The following is a 12,830-nucleotide window of genomic DNA, read 5'->3' on the forward strand; positions in this document are numbered from 1 at the left end:
TTACGAAATAAAAAATGTAGTATACCCTCAAAATATGAAAAAGCAATCTATTAATTAATACGATTGGTTTGCCAGACTCACAAATAACGAATTTGCAGCGTGTTTAGAAAGCCTCTGCAAGACTTGTGTCCAGTTCCTCATAATTTTCCCGTAATTATGAAACTTGCTTTCATTACGTTACATTAGTTGTTTATATGGCATAACATTACATTACGAAACTGAATGGTCAAGCGGCAAAATATTGTCTGAATTATTATATTTTGATCACATCCATACTCACATTCCTTACCAAGTACACACTAAGAAAAAAGGGTGCCAGATTGAACCTTTTAGGGGACATGTTAGTACCCTTTATGGTTCAATCCTGCACCTTTAGGGGTGCAAACCGATGCAACACTAGCAGCACCTTTATGGGTTTAATCCTGCACCTTTAAGATGGTGCCAGATTAAACCTTTTACGGGACATGTAAGTTCCCTTTATGGTTCAGTCCTGCTCTATTAGGGGTGCAAACCGATGCAATTTCAGCACCTTTAGGGGTTGAATCCTGCACCCTATAAAAGGTGCAATCCTGCACCCATGCTCGAGGAATACTTGTGAAATTTGCTCGTACACAAATACATATAAAACATGCACGTTGTTTTTCCTTCAATAGGGTTCATTTTTATGAAAAGGGTGCAAACTCTTATTTTGCACCCCTTTTTGCATCCTTTTTTCTTAGAGTGTAAAGTATACACCTATACCTCAAATTAAAGTAACTCTTGGAGATTGCGCTTTCAGTTGTGCTGCTCGAAAGCTTTTAAACAACCTAAACTAGAAATAAGAAAACCCCATCTGTGGCCGTCGTTTAATAATGCTTTGTTAAAGGCCCACTTCTTTTTAGAAACTTTTAAACAGTTGATTATTGTGTGTCCGTAAAGTAGCGCTTCTTCATTCTCACAGTTTACACCAGTTAGAGCCATTTATAGAACGTCGTACTCGGTGAGGAAGGATTCATTTTGAGCGGAATATTATTACGGACAACATCCTTAACCAGTTGTTTATAGCTCATGTGTTACACAATTGTCATTTCATCGAAACAACTCATCGTGCACCTAAGCTAACAGCGTTAGATGATGTTATTCACCTGTACTTAAAGTCCTACTGATTGATTATCCACAAAACGTGAGTTTCATACTGTTTTATATTTTTGGAAAAAAAAAAATCATCATATGTACTCAACACTCATAGCATAATAATTCTTGACGTGTAGTACTAATAGTAGTAATAATAGCTACGTGTATAAGAGAATCTTGATGGCATACACGCCTTTTTGTCTCCTGGTATGTGAATTCGTGGGGTGTGCGTGCTTGAACGCACTCGATCAAAGGTAAAATATTAACCAGCACCAGAATCTGGTCTATTGATATAAGGCTATGTAAAAACGATTCCTAGTTTCTCGTCCGTAAATTAGGAGGCGTTTCCAGGTTAGTTGATTTAATGCTAAGATGGTCGCCGAAAATAAAAAATGTTATTAGCCAGGGTCTCTCTTAACTTGTGTTCTTGCGGGAGTATACGTCTATACTATCACATTTGGCTTTAGGGTCTGTATTTTAAAATATTTGAGGTAAAAATAGTAAATATGAACAATCAAAGTTCGTCAAATTAAATATGAAATCTTGAATAAATAATATAGATAAACTATAACTTTTTAATTTATCTATTACCATACAACTATAGTGTGTAGATATATCCAAAAATATATCCAAAAAAAGTATTCAATTAATAATAACAACAATTATATACCTCACTTAAGAAATCCAGCCATCTGATTTGTCGAAATTGCATTCATAAACTTTAACTGTTCCCGAAAATTCCCAGTAACCATGGTTAAAACAGTTCAAAATCCCAATAACCATGGTTATTGGGAAAATGGGTCAGTCTCCATGATTACCCCATAGGTTTACATGTTAAAAAATGGTCTGAGCGATCGAGGATACCGTACGTGTGCGAAGAATTGGTCGGTATTTTCATACAAGACAAGACAATTCCAAACAAGACAAATAGCTAAAGAAACTGTCCCAAGATTTCAACTTATCAAATGCAAGACTCGCTGACAGCAAGAACAACAAAAAGGGTACGTGAAATTATCCATAAACATGTTCTTTGAAAATGGAGTACCAGCAAAGACGTAGACGAAAATAGATCTAGTTGTCAGGTAACTCCGGGAAGCTCCCGGAGTTAGTTGTCAGGGTGTCTGATCGCGCACCCGATGTTGTGTGCTACATTCTTCCCATAGAGATTACACGCAATGCAGTCTCTATGCAGTCTGCGTGCATTGCTCGATCATGCAAAAAAAGTCAAGTTTTTTTTTCAATTCGAGATTCAAACCTTTATCTGTTGTGATCCTGAAGGTGATACTCAATAAGTGAGGTGTCATATGAAAGTGCAGGTTCTTCTCTCTACTCCCCACAGGGCCGGCCCACCCCTAAATTGTAAAAATATCTTGCTTAGACTAGAATCTAGATCTAGTCTACTCTCAAAGATACACTCATAAAAGACAACCGTGCAGATAAACTAGAGAAAGGCCAAGGTGGTGTCATTAGTTGACTCTTTTGTTTTCGGCATATAAAAGTATTAATGACTGCTTTAATATTCAAGAAATAGTTGTTTTATACGCTCTCGGGACGGTTACAATTGGGCTATTGCCCTCGGCACGCCTCGGGGCAACAGCACAATTCTAACCTTACCTTGAGCGTATAAAACAACTATTTCTCTCAAAGCAGTCATTAATACTATACTATTGTTTTATATGAGTAGCTGCGACGTATGAATCAAACTTATTAGTAGTACAAGTTTATTATAAACAATCAAGAGGGCTTTGCTATTTAATGGGTGGTTCTGTGGATGGATGTTGGTTTCATTCGAGTGTGAGTTTGTACATGTGGTTTTAGGAGGCGGTTGTGTTTTAATGAATTTATAGAAAATCAAAGCATAACAACTCAGACCAAAGTTTAGAAAAACTCTTCCAGTTCATGTCGATATGTATATATACATGTACATGTTTGTCTGTTGTTGTTATTGTTACAATTCAGGTTGTTTGATAATAGTAATTTCATGTTTATTCCATACCCTAACCAAAAATAAAAGGACTTGAAAACGCAGAACTACCCCAAGTTCACAATTTTATCTTGAATTTTGAAGAAAAAAATTGTTAGCTAGCTGACCACAAATGTAGTATTCCCCAAGATATGAAAAAGGAATCTATTCATTAATACGAAGGGTTTGCCAGATTCACAAATAACGAATTTGCAGCGTGTATAGTAAGCCTCTGCAAGACTTGTGTCCAGTTCTTCATAATTTTCCCATAATTATAAAACTTGCTTTTATTACGTTACATTAGTTGTTAATAAGGCATAGCATTGCATTTAAGATACTGAATGGTCAAGCGGCAAAACATTGTCTGATTTATTATATTTTTATCACATCCATACTCACATACCTTACCAAGTAAAGTTTACATCTATACCTCAAATTAAAGTAACTCTTGGAGATTGCGCTTTCAGTTGTGCTGCTCCAAAGTTTTCTTAAACTCACTTCAAGTGATCTATGTGATGAAGTTAATGCAATTGAGATTAGAATATACTTTTTTTGGTGGACAGTTGCTAAAATCGATTTTGATTTATCATTATTGATTTACCAAGTTTAGAATAAATAGGAAGCGAAGTTCAGAACGTAACAACCTAACAGTAGACATAAGAATATCTAATCTGTTGCCGTCGTTAATGGATCAAAACCCACTTGTTTATAGAAACTTTTAAATAGTTGATTATTTTGTGTCCGTAAAGAAGCGCTGTTATATATTTTTTCTTTTTCATCACAGCGCAGCAGAATATATCAAATAGCTCTTACAGATAATTGTTTTTGATTGGTCCGAAACTCGTCATGTAAAATTGATTACAAGGGTCGTAATTAGCATATTTTTCTCGGTCATTTTTCGAAGTCTTATTGACCAGCCGGTCAAATGAGTATACTTTGGTATCATACCGTATTTAATCAACACTGTCCGCTCTAGCGCGTACATCTAGACATCAAATTTTTATTTTATATTTCGCTCTTGGCATACAGAATTACTCCTTTTCTCCCACTCTCTCTCTCTCACATTCTCTCACATTCTCTCACACACACGCACACACTATCAATTAGGCCTTATCAATATCTCACTCTCACCAACTCATTCATTTATTTATTGCTCATTCAAAACTTCTATTTATTTATTTGTTCACATCAACTAATTCAACAAACATTATCCCTTTTTTTGTTCTCTCCCCCCCTTTTTTCTTTCTTTCTCTCTCTCTCTCTCTCTCTCTCTCTCTATATATATATGTATCTCTCTTACACTGAAGCACACACCCGGTGAATCCGTTTCTTCATTCGTCCCCATCCAGCATATCATGCATGGTGCCGGCGTACACCTTCACCGCCCCAGCCCCTCCCCACCCCCAAGAAAACTGTTGAAGTTGCAACGGAAATGTTCAATGCATCTCTCACATACACATTGACACGAACACACACCCGCATCATCTGTTTCTGTGTTTTAGTGCGTGCAAGGGGGGGGGGGAGCACCTAATTTGTTCATCTGCACATGGACATGTCTCTGACACTTGCCCTCCTTTAAATTTGAAAAGAAAGAAAAGAAAGAAAAGATACGAATAAATATCTTTACAAAATACAACTGAGAAACAGTGTAACTACAAAACCCGTAGCGAATACAAATCTCTATGATAGTAAAACAGCCAAAACGGTTTTTTGGTTTTTGTTTTGTTTTGTTTTTGTTTTTGTTTTTACTTTGGAGGGAATTTTGAATTAATGTATGACATCCAAACTTAATCTCTTGGGAAATACTAAGAAATCAGATATGAGTGAATAACACGCACGTTCAAGATCGTATAATGTTGGCGATAACAGTTTCATCTAGCTTTATCTCTCTGGCTGAATTTAAACAGCAATCATTCGCCATTTAATACAAACATGACGAGGCAATTTATTCTTTCGGGTAGAACTCATAATAATTTTTTTTACAGTTGATTCCGCTTGGTTGACTCCACTGTTCGGAAGTTTTGGCAGACGATGTGTTATTTTTCCTATTTTGTCATCGTCTATACAATGCTATTTGAATAGTATGATGACAATACACCATTGCGGTACTATTTATAAGGAACCGTCACCTGGCAAATGTATTCATCATTACCAGGCTAAATAATATGAAAGAAAACTGAATTTGAACCCCGGGCTATAATAATAATAATATGGATATTTATATAGCGCCGGTATCCGCCAGGCTCTGACGCTCATGGCGCTGTACATATAACTTTCTTAACTATACCTCCTCCCCCTCTCTCCCTCTCTCCCTTTCTCTTTCTCAGTAAGATCAGAGAAATGTACGTGCCCTCTTCATCCATCCCCACCTTAAAACAATGATGATGAAGTAAACACTTTTCACAGCTAGCTAATGAAGAGATAACGTAAGGTGATTATTTTGGGCGGAATATACAGCAATCTCTATTTTGGAAACCAATAATTGGAGTTGAAGTTAGACGTCAGGTTTTGCTACTTAATACCAAAAAGGCTTGTTGTCACGACAACAATACTGGGCAATTGATTACAGATAGAGCTCACTATACTTCACAAGCACTGACAAATATATTTAACTTAATAACTTAATATATATTAGAATGTTCCAGATTATATTAAGATGGCAAAGGTTGCTCCCCTACACAAAAAAGGACATAGTGAAGATCCAGATGACTACAGACCAATAACGGTTTTACCTGTTATATATGGCTTAAACAAACAAGAAAACAAATATATCAGATTAATCGAATTTCTAGAAACAAATGATGTATTTTATTACCATCAGTATGGATTTCGGAAGAAATATAGAACTAAATTGTTTTTCATCAGCTTGATAAATTCAACTTTGAAATTTATAAATCAGGGGTAATTCCCTTTTAGTGTCTTCATCGATTTTAAGAAAGTATTTGACACAATTAATCATATTCTATCATGTTTAATTTTTTTTTGTTTTTTATTTGAAAAGAAAAGGGGCAAACATTGTAAAAAAGTATTACGAGTAATATAATTTATTTTCATCCCTTTATTATATTTCAGATGAGACATGCAGTAGTATGTTAAATTGTGTCATTCCTGGTTATTGTATTGTTTACTCTTACACTCAATTATCTATGTTACACTACAATTTTGAATTTTGTGATCAAATGTATACACATATTGAGAATGATCCTATCTGTTTGGATTGAAATAAAAAAAAGTTTGAATTTAATTTAATTGAATAGTAGGGACACTATCTGATTGTGGCGTTAAGGGGTTAACTCGTCGATGGTTTACAGACTATCGTAGTAACTGATTTCTGTTTGTTTAATTTTGTTAAACGTTATCTGAAAGGAAGAAGATAAGATGTGGATTTCCACAAGAATCAGTGGTAGGGCAAACCCTGTTATCCATATAAATGATCTGCCATTAGTTTCTGATTATTCAATAGTTGGCTGTTTGTCGATGATTCCAACTTATTTCGTACTTTACCAGATAACCAGGGCAAATTCGATGTAAATAAAGTCAATTTATAACAACATATAGATAATACAAACAAAAAGGGTGCAATGGTATCAAACCTGAAATTATTTAAATTTCATCTCAAGGTCCGCCTTCATTAAGTAGGTTTATCTTAAAGGTGAAATTCAAAGAAAATCGCAAATATGTCAAATAATGTATCACTAGAGACTGGTTAGCTAACAGATGGCCATCGTACAAGTTTTAGGTCAACTACATATCGGGTGATTTATAAAAATACAAATACAACCACATCCATAGCAGCTGGGATATACGAGAGATTCACCGGAAAAATAACGATGTTTTAATGACGTCACTATATGGACCAATACTGCCCGAGCAGACGAAATCCCATAAAGAATGAACATAATTGCAAAGCTATTATTTGTCAAATTATAATGAGTTTAGTGTTTATAAATGTAATGGCATGTCAAACCATTCAAAAGGGGATTTGACCCGATTCTGATAACTAAAATATTTTGCTTGTAAATACACAGGATAGGGGTTAATTAACAATCAAAGAAACCAGACTTTCAAATTGAAACCCCCCCGGAATGATATCAAGGACGGCATTTTTTCCCTCTTGAAACGCCGAACATACCACGGTGTGTGCAGCTGAATATACAATGGCGCCTTATTTTGCTTGCAAGCGACAGACTACTTTATTTTTTTGTATCGCTGCATTTGTCATCAAAATAAAACCATGCGCGGGGTTTACTTAGGCAATAGATTATACATTTAGCCTGGCGGTAGTGAAGTAAGAGAAAGAACTCAAGAGAAGATGAAAACACAGAAACTGAAAATGTGTGAGATGTCATGGGACATCGTCTGCTTGTGCAAGTGATGTCCATACTGTGATCTCACACATCTCAGCAGCGTTCGGAGAGCTCTTCAGGTGCTATGCCGGGGCTGTATTTAAGCGTTTTGTAATTTATAATAATCATTACTTCGAATGTTTCCAAGCATTGAATTTTGATAACCTTGTCGAATCAAAGTTTGCAATAACTTTGCAATAATGAAAATAAAGTTAGTTTTTAAAATCAATGAATATCTACTTTAATCCATAGTTTAAAAGGGGCTGTAGCATGTGAAATACTGGTTGACGTCATCTACGTCTTCTTTCGGACAACTGCACGTAAACGAACTGACTTGATTAACTGCACTAAGGTAAACGTTAGTGATTTACTAGGTCACCACGCGCTAGCGTTCGCGAAAGGGCGCGAAACAGACCGAAGTTCTCCTCACGCTTCGGTTTCGTGTACTTTGCACGCACGTCGCGTCATTCGCAGTGGTATTATACCCAATTGGCCCGATGGGCGATGGCCAGGGGAAAGACACATGGTCTCGTCATGCTACAGTCCCTTTAATATACATAATTCGAATGCACGCCTGTCCTTGTCAAATAAGTGGCAACAAAACGCTACTATTATTTTTCGTATGTGTATACGTATTTTAGACCACGATATAAATCTACATCGTAAATTAGAGTAGCGTTTTTCAACCCTTTATTTAGTCACGGCACCTTTTTCAGAAATAAAAAAGCTTTGTGTCACCCAAATACCAAATTCATCACAGAATATTACTCGTGCATCACTCTGAAACTCGTCGAGAGAGTCAACAAATGTAATCTTTGATATGTTACACAAGTATACTGTTAATAACGAACTGGATAAGATATACAATAATAAATGCCAGTACTCTCCTGTAAAATTTACATGAATATGAGGATATCTTTATGCCCGGAATTTCCCAGTTTCTAGATGTAACGAGTGAGAGAAGCAACAAGCGGTTAAAATGTAATTTTGAAAATTTAAGAAATACATACAAACAGACATACGGGCATCTCGCTGTTGGCAAAAAAGATGTTTTTGTGGAAATCAAATCAATAACTTTGGGTTGCTATAACTTTTTATTGAAAAGAGATATCAATCTTTCCTTTTCACAGAAAATTATCCTTGATCATGGGCTAATTCCTGGAAACTTTAACATATAAATGCATCTCTCCAATGTTGACATATGGAAATCACGTTTATCGATAAAATTCAATAGTTCGTATTTAATTAAATTTGCGATGTTGATTAATCCCCATTCCGTTGAAATTGGTTATAAAATGAAGATAATCTAATTTTCTTTTATATGACATCAAACTCATGGTAGTTCAAGATTTCCTTAACCCTTAAAAGGCCGGGCTATTTGAAGTCTTAGTACGGCCGGGGGGAGGGGCATTATGGCCCCCTTAAGATCTCGGCCGTGAAACGGCCGATCTCCACGAAAATTTGCACGCATGCCAAGTGAAGTGTCTGGAAAACTATGATCATTTCAATTTTTTGAAATATGCACTTATTTGCATATTTATGGTAATTTATGCAGATATGGTCATAAATCACATTTTTACCCATAAATCATATAATATTCATATATAAGCATTCTTTTTCACTACATATATTTATTAGACCATTTGGAATAATAATAAGACAACAAATTTGGAAGAGCCAGCTTATTCCTTATGTAATCTCTTGTTTTGATAATTTCTTATGTATTTAATTATTTGTTTAACTTATGTATTTTATTGTTTTTGTTGTTGTATTTCATTTCTAACTATAATTCAATTATTTTGATTCCCAAAACAATCACCTAAACTTAAAACAAGACCCAATAACCAATGTTTGATCTATTTTTTAGGAAAAAAATGACATTTCCATATGTTTTGTACACAAATCACGAAAATGAGCGATTTTCGGGCTGACATGCAAAGATAAAAGGTCATTTTATTATTATATTATTTTAAAAGATGCGCAGGACTCGAAAAAAAAAATCAGCTTTATGTCGGGAAAATAACGACCATTAGTAAGTAATAGTCTGATTTTCAGCACAAAGATTCAAGCAGTTTCATTTTGGCCATTACAAGTAGTGGGTTATTGATGCAGACAAATGCTTATGTACCTGTTACAGCTCATTTTATGATTGTTATTACCAAAGATAAAAGATGTCAGTCAGTCAATCAATACTGTCTGACAGGGAAGTCTGGAAAGTAAACGGATTTCCGTGCATAATTTCAATACTAGGAAACTGCTAACGTTTAAATTTCACAGATAGGACATACATGACATATTCATAACTCCTGCAAAGTTCTACAGAAACTGATATTGGGTCGCTTTTTGGACAAAAAGCAACAACAACACACCTCTGAAATATTGTGTATTATGATAAAATATTTCGAATAAACAAGGTGTGTTTATGCGGTGGTGGCAGGCAACTCAAAAAATAAACATGATATTTGACTTTGGCCCTCCGCTTAAAATGGGGACAAATCACTTGGTCAAATACTTTAAAAATTACAAAAGTAAGTGAGGGTTTGAATAATTTAGTTGTTAACTGTATGTTGTCATTCCACACGCATGATGATAAATCATCATCAGATAATGTGAGGAGGCGCGATAGCTCAGTCGGTAGAGCAGTGGTCTCGTAATCCGGTGACCCGGGTTCGAAACTAAGTCGATGCGCTGGTGCCCTTTGGTAAGGCATTAATCCTCATTACTAGATCACTCGGAGAGGACCTACAGCCATCGGCCGTCTGGTTACTTACAAGCATTTATGCTTTCTTAGCAGTCAGGTAAAATAAACACCACCATTCACATTATGGATAAGTCATTTCATGTTCTCCAAAATAAATTTATGTCTTTTTACAGGATATGCATTTTGAGTGAAAACACTATCCATGTACATTTACAGTATACATGCACTGTACATGGCAATTCTCACAGGTATTATAGCAAGCAAAGGAACAGTATTACTCCATGGGCAAACAAAAAGAAATGGCCCCACCCCTTTAATACTCAGATGTTTGTCTAAAGAGTGAATATTACATTAGGATGAAGAGCACCGAAATCAAATGTTGTAAATGAGACCGTAGATGGCTTCTTGATATAAAGAAATGGATTACAAAGCAGGTGAAAACTGTTTTGGAATCGATATGAGGGAGAGTCTTACTGAAATTGTACGTCATCCTATATGATAAAGGCCTTTTCTGAAACCACATGAAATGAAGCAAAATCAATAATACGAACAATGAAAATGATAACATTCAGATAAGCACACGAACAAAAACACGTTATGGTGACCGTGCCTTTTCATCGATCGCCCCCGCCCTCTGGAACAAACTCCGACCCCATATTCAAAATATACATGTACCATCCATTGAATCATTCAAAACCCTTCTCTAAACCCACCTTTTTCATCAGTTATGGTATACTGGAGGCGACACAAGTAGTTAATTCAATTCAATTGAATTGCATTGTATTAGTAATATTTTATTTTATTTTGTTGCTTTTAAGCTATTGAAAATGATAAATAATTATACTAAGTTAGACAGCACCACCAGTGCGCTTAGAAACACCTGTATAAAGCGCCCCTTGAATGTAATTATTAGGTGGTCTGTCAACGACAGATCACCTATTGTTTTCGTCAGAATTTTCTTTCTTTATTAGGTGGTCTGTCAACGACAGATCACCTATTGTTTTCGTCAGAATTTTCTTTCTTCTTTATTATTTATTTATTTATTATTCTTTATTTTTAGGTGATACGTAACGAAGTCAACGTATCACCTTTTGATTTCGTCAAGATTTTTCTTTATTATTATTATTATTATTATTTATTTTTATTATTCTTCCTCGAATTTGTTCGCAGGATATCTCAAGACTTAATAAAGCCATTATCATGAAACTTTCAATGATGATAGATCTTAGTCTAACTTAGAACTGTGTGACTTTTCAGACAGTCAAGGTCATCGTGACGTCATCCAGGCGCCATTTTGTGAAAATCAACTTATGATCATATCTTCATAAAGGAAAGCCATTTTTCATTCATATTTATCATGATTAAACTCAATATCCGTCCGGTCAATTTCAAGTCAATAAATGCGCGCAAAAATGCGCGTACGCTTATGTCCGCGCGTTTACGCGCGCGAAAAAAATTAAAATGCTCCAAATCATCCCAATTTTTTTTTACATCCGTTTCAGGCCATATGGAGCATTTGATAAAAAAAATTACGCACACGCGCATGCGCGCACATTTTCGCGCGTACTGGCATTTTGCAATATAGAATCGCCGAATTTTTTCTGTCATTATATTTGGTACATTTTTCCAAGCATTTTGATAACTTGTTCACCTTTTAATAACGCAATGAGCGTCCGTCAAAGTTGACAGCACGCGCAGATCTGCGTTATCTTTATCCACCATACATTGGCAAAAACATGCCTATACAAAATTCATTGTAACTGTTCAGAATGGATGGGAACTCCCAATATGTTTTCATATTTAGATAGATTATGAGTTGTAGATATGATTTCATGTCTCATTTGACCCTCAATTAACTCATGATGTCATCATAATGGCCTCCAAACTCAAAATTTCAATTTGCATATTATGACGTCAGCATATTTTTGGAAAATTAATTGTATCTCTGTAAATATTGATCAATTTTCTTTTAAATTTTGATATGTTCTAGCTGAGACAATTTGCTACAAGTATAGTTGCCACAATTTTTCATTTTGACTAAAGCATCAAGGCGTACTTTTGCGATTAAAGGAGGCATGTCAATTTTTCACATTTTGCGTGTATTCTCTATGGGACATGACTTTTTCTCAAAACTGGATTCTACACTCCTGTCTTTTGCGAGCGAAATCTCCCATATTTTAGCTTTGTTTTCGCTGAGCTTCGAATATGTTGTAGCTGAGACAATAAGCTATCACACGTGTGCCTTTTATATTTCGATCAGATGCCGGGATTATGCTCATATTTCACTTGCAAAGTAGGATTTCTGAATTCCATTTCCCGTTTACGTGTAATCGCTATGGGAGATGTTTTGGTATATCGGTAACGCACTTGACTTCCAACCTCGAGATCCCTGGTTCGATTCCGGGTGTCTCCAACACTTTTTTTTTCACTTGTTTTTTCCTTTTGACCTTCACTGTACCATCTCCTTTGATTATTCAAACACGTAGATTCGCAAATAATGTCATAAATAACCCTTTTTACTTTATTATTACCCTATTTTCACTTAATCCATTACTTTTTGCGTCTAATCCCTATGGGAGATGACTTTTTTTTTCAAATCTGGATTCTACATTCCTGTCTTTTGCGAGCAATATCGTCGTTATTTCGGCTTGGATTTTGTTGATTTTTGAGTATGTTGTAGCTGAGACTATATGCTATCTAAATCAAC

Source organism: Strongylocentrotus purpuratus, unplaced genomic scaffold (genome assembly GCF_000002235.5).
Source record: "Strongylocentrotus purpuratus isolate Spur 01 unplaced genomic scaffold, Spur_5.0 spur5_scaffold_12, whole genome shotgun sequence".
NCBI lineage: Eukaryota > Metazoa > Echinodermata > Echinoidea > Camarodonta > Strongylocentrotidae > Strongylocentrotus > Strongylocentrotus purpuratus.